Source organism: Rhea americana, unplaced genomic scaffold, assembly GCF_003343005.1.
Source record: "Rhea americana isolate MKP2758 unplaced genomic scaffold, rheAme1 scaffold_117, whole genome shotgun sequence".
Taxonomy (NCBI): Eukaryota; Metazoa; Chordata; class Aves; order Rheiformes; family Rheidae; genus Rhea; species Rhea americana.
The window spans coordinates 3,060,047-3,068,969 of record NW_028185228.1 but is presented as its reverse complement, the minus strand read 5'-3'; positions in this window follow the sequence as shown (position 1 = coordinate 3,068,969).

Genomic DNA, 8,923 nt, shown 5'->3' with positions numbered 1-8,923 from the left:
ATTGAAAAAAATATAGTTCCCAAAAGTCCTCTCTTCAAGTTTAGATTTATTAGGGCTTAGAAATCAGTACACTGCAAAAGAACTCAAAACAATGATTATGCATATGACAGACTTTGCCGACAGTACCTGCATTTGGAACACAAGCAGATTTAGTTATTTATAGGGACCAGACGCAGTTGCCAGTAATATTGAGATTGCATTATAAGCAGATAAAAAAGACTATCATAAAAGTCAGCTGCATACAGCTCTGCCAAACTTCAGTTGGTAGGGTTCAAAACCAGCCACACCAGGTTATTCTGCCGATAAGGACGATTAATTTATGCAAAAGGTTTCAACCATTTCCAGTACTTAGAGGGTTTTTTGTTGACCATTTAAATATTTGTCTCCTTCAGTCCTCTTTCAAATGTTTTAGGTGTTCCTAGATTAGCCTATAGTGGGACTAGCCAAAAGGCTTGACTAATTTGTTTCACAGGTTGGAACATCTGGTCAGCAACATCTGCTCAGCAAGTAGCAAAGTCAGATAGAGTTTAGGATTATCTGCACAGATCTGTGCATATGTACCTCTTCATGCTGGCGTATTTCTAACGTTGGAGAACAAGCTAGACGTATGGAAGGATTTCAGCATTGTAGCACGGGGTACTACAGAATCCTTATTTAAGCACTTATTAAATTCATGGTCTCTTTAGCCCTTAACCAGGTGCTTAAATTCCTTACACAGTGCCTGATAATCCATAAATGTCKTCAAGGAGCTGCTTAGGCCAACCAAGTGGGACGTGTCTTAAGCCCTAACCATTTCAGGAAACTAGGACCCCTAATAGGTTGCCAGCAATCATCTGTCTTTTTGATTAGAAAAAAAACAACCCTCAATTCTCTCCTTCAGTTAGTTGTAAAAGCCCAAGTAATGTATCTCTAGCATATATATTTCTAAAATTATAGGTAAGCTAATGAATTCATTATCTTTACAATATAGACCTGAAACTGCCTTAGGGAAGTTATCTCCACATGACAAGTCTCTCTCAACTTGAAAAGCAAGGAAAACATCTGGGATCAATGTAAATGTGCCTTTAAACTTCTTCTTAAGCTGAATATGCTGAAACAGCATGAAGAAGGAAAAATGTACACTGAAGTGTTTACAGTTTTCCTTTGGGCTTTTTTAGAACTTTTTATTAAAAAGGCAAAACATGTAGCTCCATTATGGGACTGAGAGAAGTCACTTTCTTCAACCAAATGCTGATTCTCTGTTGTGTCTGATGGCAAAGGATGAAGCTCAGTGTTAATTACATGAATGGTACCTGGTCATCATACCACACAGATAAGAAGAGCAAAGACAGGATCTACAAACACTTTGAAAAGATATGTTCTGTTTCTGTCTGGAAACATTTCCAGCACAGCAATAATTCCTCATGCAATTCAGAGGACAGAAAAGTGGTCAGCTGTGGCCAAAACCACCATATGTTCTCCTGGCCTTTCTTATGTCCACTTCCTTCTATAGCTACCCTGCAAAGGTCCTGATAGTTAGCTGTCGTTGGCGAATCCTTTTGTCGTTCTCTTTTCAAGTACTTTTTCCTTTTTGATTCCATTTTTTTTGTGCATGTATCTGCTTTGTCAAATGAGAGATGCTACTTACTGGCATATACCTAGAATGAATCAAGACTAATTTATTTTTTCTTCATCAGAAAATGTTGTTTTTCCCTCTGGTTCATCAGTTTTCTTCCCCTTGTTTGACTTTTGTCCTTCAATACACTTTCTATTATGTGGCAGAGTAAAGAGCGCATGCAGTTCAAAAGGCCTTCAGCGCCCACCCATAGCATTAAACCTAAACAATGCTTTTATCTTTTTTTAGTTACACTTGACAACAGAATCCTTTCCGTGTGATATTCATTCATATAATTGCTGGGGGATTTGTGCACTGTGTGTTACTAGGCAGCAATTGCACTGTGAAAAATTATGCATGTCTCTTGGTTTTAGTCTTTCAGTGGGAGATTTTGGTGGCATATAGTATCATCTTTATGTAGAGCTTCAAAATGAGACATTTGCAATTCATTGCACTTCATTTAGGTATCCAAAAGTTAATTGCCTAACTGTAACCTTTAGCTGTCTTTATAGCCAAAGGTATGAAATGGATGCCTCCAGAGGACATTTCTCATCCTAAAATGGATGCCTAAGATAGGAAAAATGAATGACCCTGTGAAAGTGCCAGTTTCTCTCCATTGACTATCAATGGATCCCTAAGGTAATTTATCTAGATTTAGTTGTCTAAAAGTTAACTTTTAAATGTCTATAGCTAGATGAGAAAGAGCCCACAAAAAGTATGCTAAAAGTGTTCAAGCAAGTACTGTCTTCAAGTGAAGAGTTTAAATATCAAATTTTCGCATGTAATTTCAAATGGAATTATCCCGGGCAGCTGGTGGCCCTGCTGAGAAACCAGCAGAGCCACTCTGAACGGCGTGAAAAGGTGAAGAAAGGACAAAAAGCATTCTGGGAACGAGGGAAAGAGAAAAGGAGGAGCTGCATGGGGAAATAGTTTCTTCGGTGAATATGGAGGATATTCCCTGTCCGAATACGCGCTCAAAAGCTTATAAAATGTTAGCTTCAGAAAAAAAGTCTAACTCTTGAAGGCTTGCACCTTCACAGAATTTGAGGACCTTGTAATCTTTACTTACTCTATGTTTAAAATATCTATATTTTTAGAAAATTTCTATTGTACTAGTTTATAGATGGAATAGCAAGGCACAGTAAGTTAACTGAGTTTCCCCAAAATCACATAATTACCACAAATTCCCCAAAATTTAGCACAAAGATTGGAGCTCATGATGCTGAACCCCAGAAGTCATCCTAAAAATAACTCCTTACAGCAAAGAGAAACTTTCCCAGGAAAAGGAAAGGTAGCAGAATTTATGCAAACATGGCTGGAATAAGCTAACTTTTCTTTCYAGAATTACTGTTTGTCTGTTCCTGTATTTCTCATCACTGCCCCTACCATTTGCACAAAAACAGTGTCTTTWWWWAAAAAAAAAWTGTTTCAGCCTGAAATAGTTCAGGCCATGTATATCATAATGCTGTAGAAACCACAGCTGTGAAGAAGTGTTGCATCAAGCCTAACATCACCACTTGTTTTAAAGGATATAACTTCTAGCCTTGAATTAAAATATACATATATATATATATATATATATATATATATATATATTATCAGTATGTCATCCTCTTGTGATTCCCCAAAATATTAAAGCCACAGCATTTTTAGAAGAAAGAGAAAGCTCTCTGAGTTTATGAATAACACAGAGCCCAGCCTTCAAAGGAATTAGATATTTAATGTCTACCTAATACTTAGCTCTCATTGATTTCAGTGAGAGTAAGGCACAGGAGTTAGTAGCCAACACCTCTGAGCATTGGGTCCTACTCTTGATATTTGATCTAATAAGATTTTTCAGTTCTTTTCCCTCTGACTTCAAACTGCGTTATTGAAATACTAACTTCAGAAAAATGGTTATAGATTCACTCTCTTAGGTAATTCTCAAGTATAGACAAAACAGGTAACATAATCATTTCTTTCTTGTTTCTCTCATTCTGGCAAAAAGATTCAGTTAGAGAGGTGAAAGTCTTCCCAGTGAGCAATTCTGAAAACAGAAATTCTTGGCTTGTGATCACAGCTATTTTGATTCAGTTATGTTTACAGTAATTTCAATATTCAATATATTCTATTATATCTAAACATCTCTAAACGTGTTGAGAGATTATTGTATATGTAATTTGATTTTGATTGAACCAGACTGTCATTGTTTAGCAAGAGTTGGYGTATGCACTCTTTCTTGAAGACAAGGTAAACTTTAACATTCCTGGAGTGATAGCTACATAGCTTTCCTGATGTTAGCACTGAATGTTTCTGAGATGTGGTTGAACTAATGACAATTGAAAAGATGCTGTGTACAGATAAACTCAAATACAAATAGCTCATAACTTACTGAGCAGTGATCCCATGGCATAGTCAGTGTCTACTGCCTTTCATCATGACAGCTTATCAGTYCCCTCCACTATGTTTAATTGTTGACAGCAAGCATTTAACTGTTTTCTTTTCTCTGTTTTATTTTCTTGTGGATAGACTGGCTATATTTCATATCGTGAAAGTATGYATCTATACCAACTCCTGACCTTCAYGTTAATTATGCTAGGCATCAGTGTATATGATAGCAATTCATTAAAGGTTATTTGGGGAGAGAGAGGAAGGCTGAATCTGTCTTTTCATTTTTATAATCTGCTTTTACTGTTCTCTCCAGTATACAACAATAACTATAATAACCCATCATTTTCACTGTCCACAGTGTCTTTGAGATCTAGCTCTAAATCTCTCTAAACATAACATGTAAGATTATCTTTACTTGTTAAATGTGGGTGATAAATAATGAGGGGAAGTGAAGACAGCAGAGGGGGCTGAATATCATGTGACTATGGCACCACAGAGAAGCAAACTCACACAAGCTGGTATTAATAAACTCATTAATTGCTCAGGCTGAATAGAATTTACTTTGCAATGTATAGCTCAAGTATGGAGCAAAGTCCTACTTCCAGTAATTAATGGTGACATAATTAAGTGCAATGCTAGAATACTAGAAGCTTGATGTTTCAGGTCAACTTTCTTTTAAGGTCAGGAAAGGCTGTGTGACTTCTTATATAGAGTGAMAAAACTGTTAAATCTTCACTCCTTAACGAATTCAGTCCTCTGGACACACAAACTAGAATTTCAGCTAAGGAGAGATTTTGGAGTCTCAGTGTGGTAAAAATCTCGGGGCAATAATTCTAACAGATACATTCTTGTAAATGGATTTGGTACCACAGCTATGCAGCTTGTGCAGTTTAGCTACATTACATGCATTTCCAGGTGGGACCATTAGTATTGCCTAAAGGTTAAAGTAGCAAAGAAACACACTCACAACTCTACCCATGCCTCTCTTGCCTGCCTTACCTGTATACTCTGAGCTTTGCTTGAGCAAAGGGTCCATACTGTGTGACGTACAGAGTCACAGGAAAATAAAAAAAATACCAAACTAGTTCCCAGCTGTGACTTTAATCAGGTTTGGTGGCTAGAAGAAAAGGTATTAATGTTCATGGAACAACTGGCAGTCTGAGGGTGATGAAATATCATGCTTGTTCAGTTACCAAATTCATGCCTTCAGAAGTGGGGCTGGAAGAATCATTTTTCTGTTTATCAGAATTTTCTGTTCATTGTCTCTTCATATACAGGTATATATATATATAWAAATATGTGTGTGTGTGCGTAGGAATATATCATTGAAAACAAAGGATGAACTCAAATCTCCACGTATTATAAATAGAAGCCAATAAAGTTACTGTTACTTTCTACCTCGTTTCTTGAGAAGCAAAATTTAATCCTTCTTCTCTACTCTGTTCTAAAGAACATTTGATTATCAGACTGCAACCATGCTTCCTACACCTTTGCTATTAACCCGCTGACCCTTGCTTTTACCTTAATAAATGAATGGTCTCCAAAGGCTGTTAGGTTATTTATTATAATAGGTGTGTTTTTGTTGTATGTTTTTTGAGGGAGGAGTGTCTCTCAATAACATGCTTTATATGTAAGTTAGACTCTGTAAAGACCCCCAATGCCAATATCTTAAATGATTTTTAAACCCAAGTGGAACATATAGACATTGTCTCCCCCTCTTTTTTATTTATGCATCATGATAGTACCTCGTGGATAGCCAGTGTAACAGAATACAAAAATGTAAAGGATTGTGTTGCTACTGATAATTGTTAAATATAGTGTAACAATGTTTTTCCTTAGGTAATATTGACCTCATGCAACATTAGAGTTTCACTGTATATTGGGCAATTGGCCYGAGTGTAATAGAAAAACTGAAATACGTTAGCTACCAGAACAGACATCTTTTAAAAGTCCTATTTTATTATCCATTAATTACATGTGCCATTGTCCAAAACTAAGTCCAGGACAGGTCACCATTTTTCCTTTTGACATCATTTTGGGATCACTTTTGAGACTTGTGGGCTCACAAGTAAATCAAACTCAATCACAATTATTTTCTATGTCTGATACCTCTCAGCATGGAGTGATCCACATCCATTACACCTTCCCAAACCCAAAATGGGTTGGCTGCATCCTGGCTACCTAGTGAGAATGGTCCTTGGCCCATGCTGACTCCTGAACTGAACCAAAGAATTGTTTGAGACAGTGATACTTGCTCAAAACTGTCAGAGATCATTCAAAAAATGTTACAGAATATATATGTCTGAATTCTAGAGCCTGGGAACCTTCCCTGGCAGCATTTAATTTACTACACAAAACCGTCATGTATTGAGAAGTGTTCTTTATCCAGGAACATCATCCTTCGGGAGCATCTGCCTTTTGGTCCAATCCTTTCCCAAAAATGAGTGCTTGTATTGCTCAAAATAATTATACAATTTCATCTCTTGGCCTTCAGCTATTCTTYCTTAATGCAAAACAATTTCTTCATAATTTTTCATGCACACAGGTATGGAGAAACTGGAGAAACCTTTCYTCAGAATAATGACAGTCATATCTGAAGAGTGACAGCTAGTAATAATAAGGGAGTCTCAACTTTAACTTCAAGCAACTTACATGTCAAAACTGGAAACCTAGCCAGAACTGCATGATTCCATTGAGATTTCAATCCTCTAAAAGCACATTTGGCACTCTTACCTCATTCGTTTGCTCCATGTCTTGTTCTAATCTTTAGGAAACATTTGATTCAAATTTAGTTTTGATAACAAATGACTTTGCAAAGTGTGTGCTTTCTTTATTTCAATTATTTCTACTGTGATATGGGAAAAAAATGTCATATCTGGGAAAATCCAAATTTGTCTGAAGAAATTTGTCTTTGAGAGACATTCTGCCAAAGTGCTGGTGCTGTCAGCCTGTAGGATTCCTGCTGTTCAGACAGCCATTTACATGGCTGTGGGGGAGATGTACGGTCATAGGAAAGGTGTTTCCAGTTATCATTTTCTGTAGTGGTAGTATTTATCCACATACCCAATTTGAGTATTATGCTAGCTACAATACCTTTAGTTGTTGTATAATTTTTATATATATATATATATATATATATATATGTATGTATGTATGTATGTATGTATGTATTTTCTTTAGTCACTGCAGAGAAATGGAACAGGACGAATCAGGCAGAAAAGAAAATCCACATGCTTTGCTGTTATCCGAGGAAATGAATTTATACTCAGTGCTTTGAAAAGGCATTTTTGACAAATATACAATGATTTCTAGATTAACAAAATTAAGGTTATTAACATTTTTCTTGTACTTCTTATCATGTGATATAAATTCTACAATATTCACCTAATATACTCATAAATCTGGTCAAAAGGCATTTCTTCAGCATATCTCAAGTGCTTCTATGAACACTGATGATGGAAATTTCTTGGAACTTGAGGACTGTAACTTAGTTKCAATGAAATATTTATATTAACATGTAGTTTCTTAAAGCTGCTACTCATCTTTAMAGCATGTTTCTTTCTTTCAGGCAGTGGAGAAGGCTACTCGTATCTTGACATGGCATTTTTTCTCATAGTGAACAAGGTCCTGTGAGCTTAAAGAAAGTCAGTTCATTTCACTCTACTGCATTTTCCATCAATTGTCATTTGTCGGGTAGCTGCCTTGTCATACATGAAGGAGGTATTTGTACACAAACAAAACCTAAAGATGAAATAAAATACACAGCACAGCTCCACAGGCATAGAAATATGCACAGATTTTTTGTGTTTCCAATTGCATGTCTGGAACATTGCAACTACATGGAAAAATCAAATTCTAATTWAAAAAAATCAAGTCAGATCAACTATTTTAGCTTATCTCATAGCAGCAAAATAAAGACTATGTTTGAAATGAGAAGCAAGTAAATATGTAGACTTYAAATTCCAGTCAGCTGCTATGACTGCATTTTTAAATCAACAAGATAAATTTATGTCAAATAATAATAGTAGTAATCTGGATAATGACTTCTCATGATTCATGGAGCAATCTGATTGTCTTCTGGAATCGTTAAAAATATCCCACCTTCCTCTCATTTACATCCTGGATATGTGTCCAACTGGCCACTATTGGAGTCAAGATAGTGGACACAGTTAATCCTAATGGTTTGATCTGTAGAGGCCAATTCCTCATTTCTATTTATGAGTTCTCTGTGCAGCAAAAAGCATTTATGCGTTATAACTTCCAAGGGAAAGAAAAAGGAATAGAAAAGAAATTTGACTTAGGATGTCCCCTTTAACATATTTCATCAAAAGAATGGATAAAATATTTATTCGGCTACTGTCCTTTGCATTCCCATCAAAGTGAATAGAGAGACATTTAATAACACGTGGAAACATTAAAGAAGCTTTTTATCAGGGTGGATGGGAACCTGCTCAGAACAAACATTCTGGCCTGAGGGAAAGTTTTTGATCTGTGAAGCRTAAGCTTTTGGTGCTTAAAACACTCTCATATTGGATCATGTGGTCAATTTGCATGAAATAAATGATTTGCTTAAAACTTGTAAAAGTATAAAATAGAACTTGACAAGTCATTAGTAATAAATGGTATAGCACTGGGATTATACTGACTAACATTAGTGCAGTCATTAGAAAACTGCTATTACAGCAAAGAACACGAAGATAATGGGGCCATCCTATGATTTGACCTAGAGGTGTTAGATCTTTGCCCCATGCGATAGACACCACACTGCAGTTCAAATTACTGACCATCCCCCTTCATTACTGATCTACTCAACATTCTGAGCCACTACTTTTTATCATCCTTCACACAAAGCAATTAGTCCAAATTGTAAAATTTGTCACTCTTTCCATGTATGGATAGGTGATGTAGTTCAGTTTTTTGTTTTTTTTTTTTTTAAAAAAAAGGAAAGAAAGAAAGAAA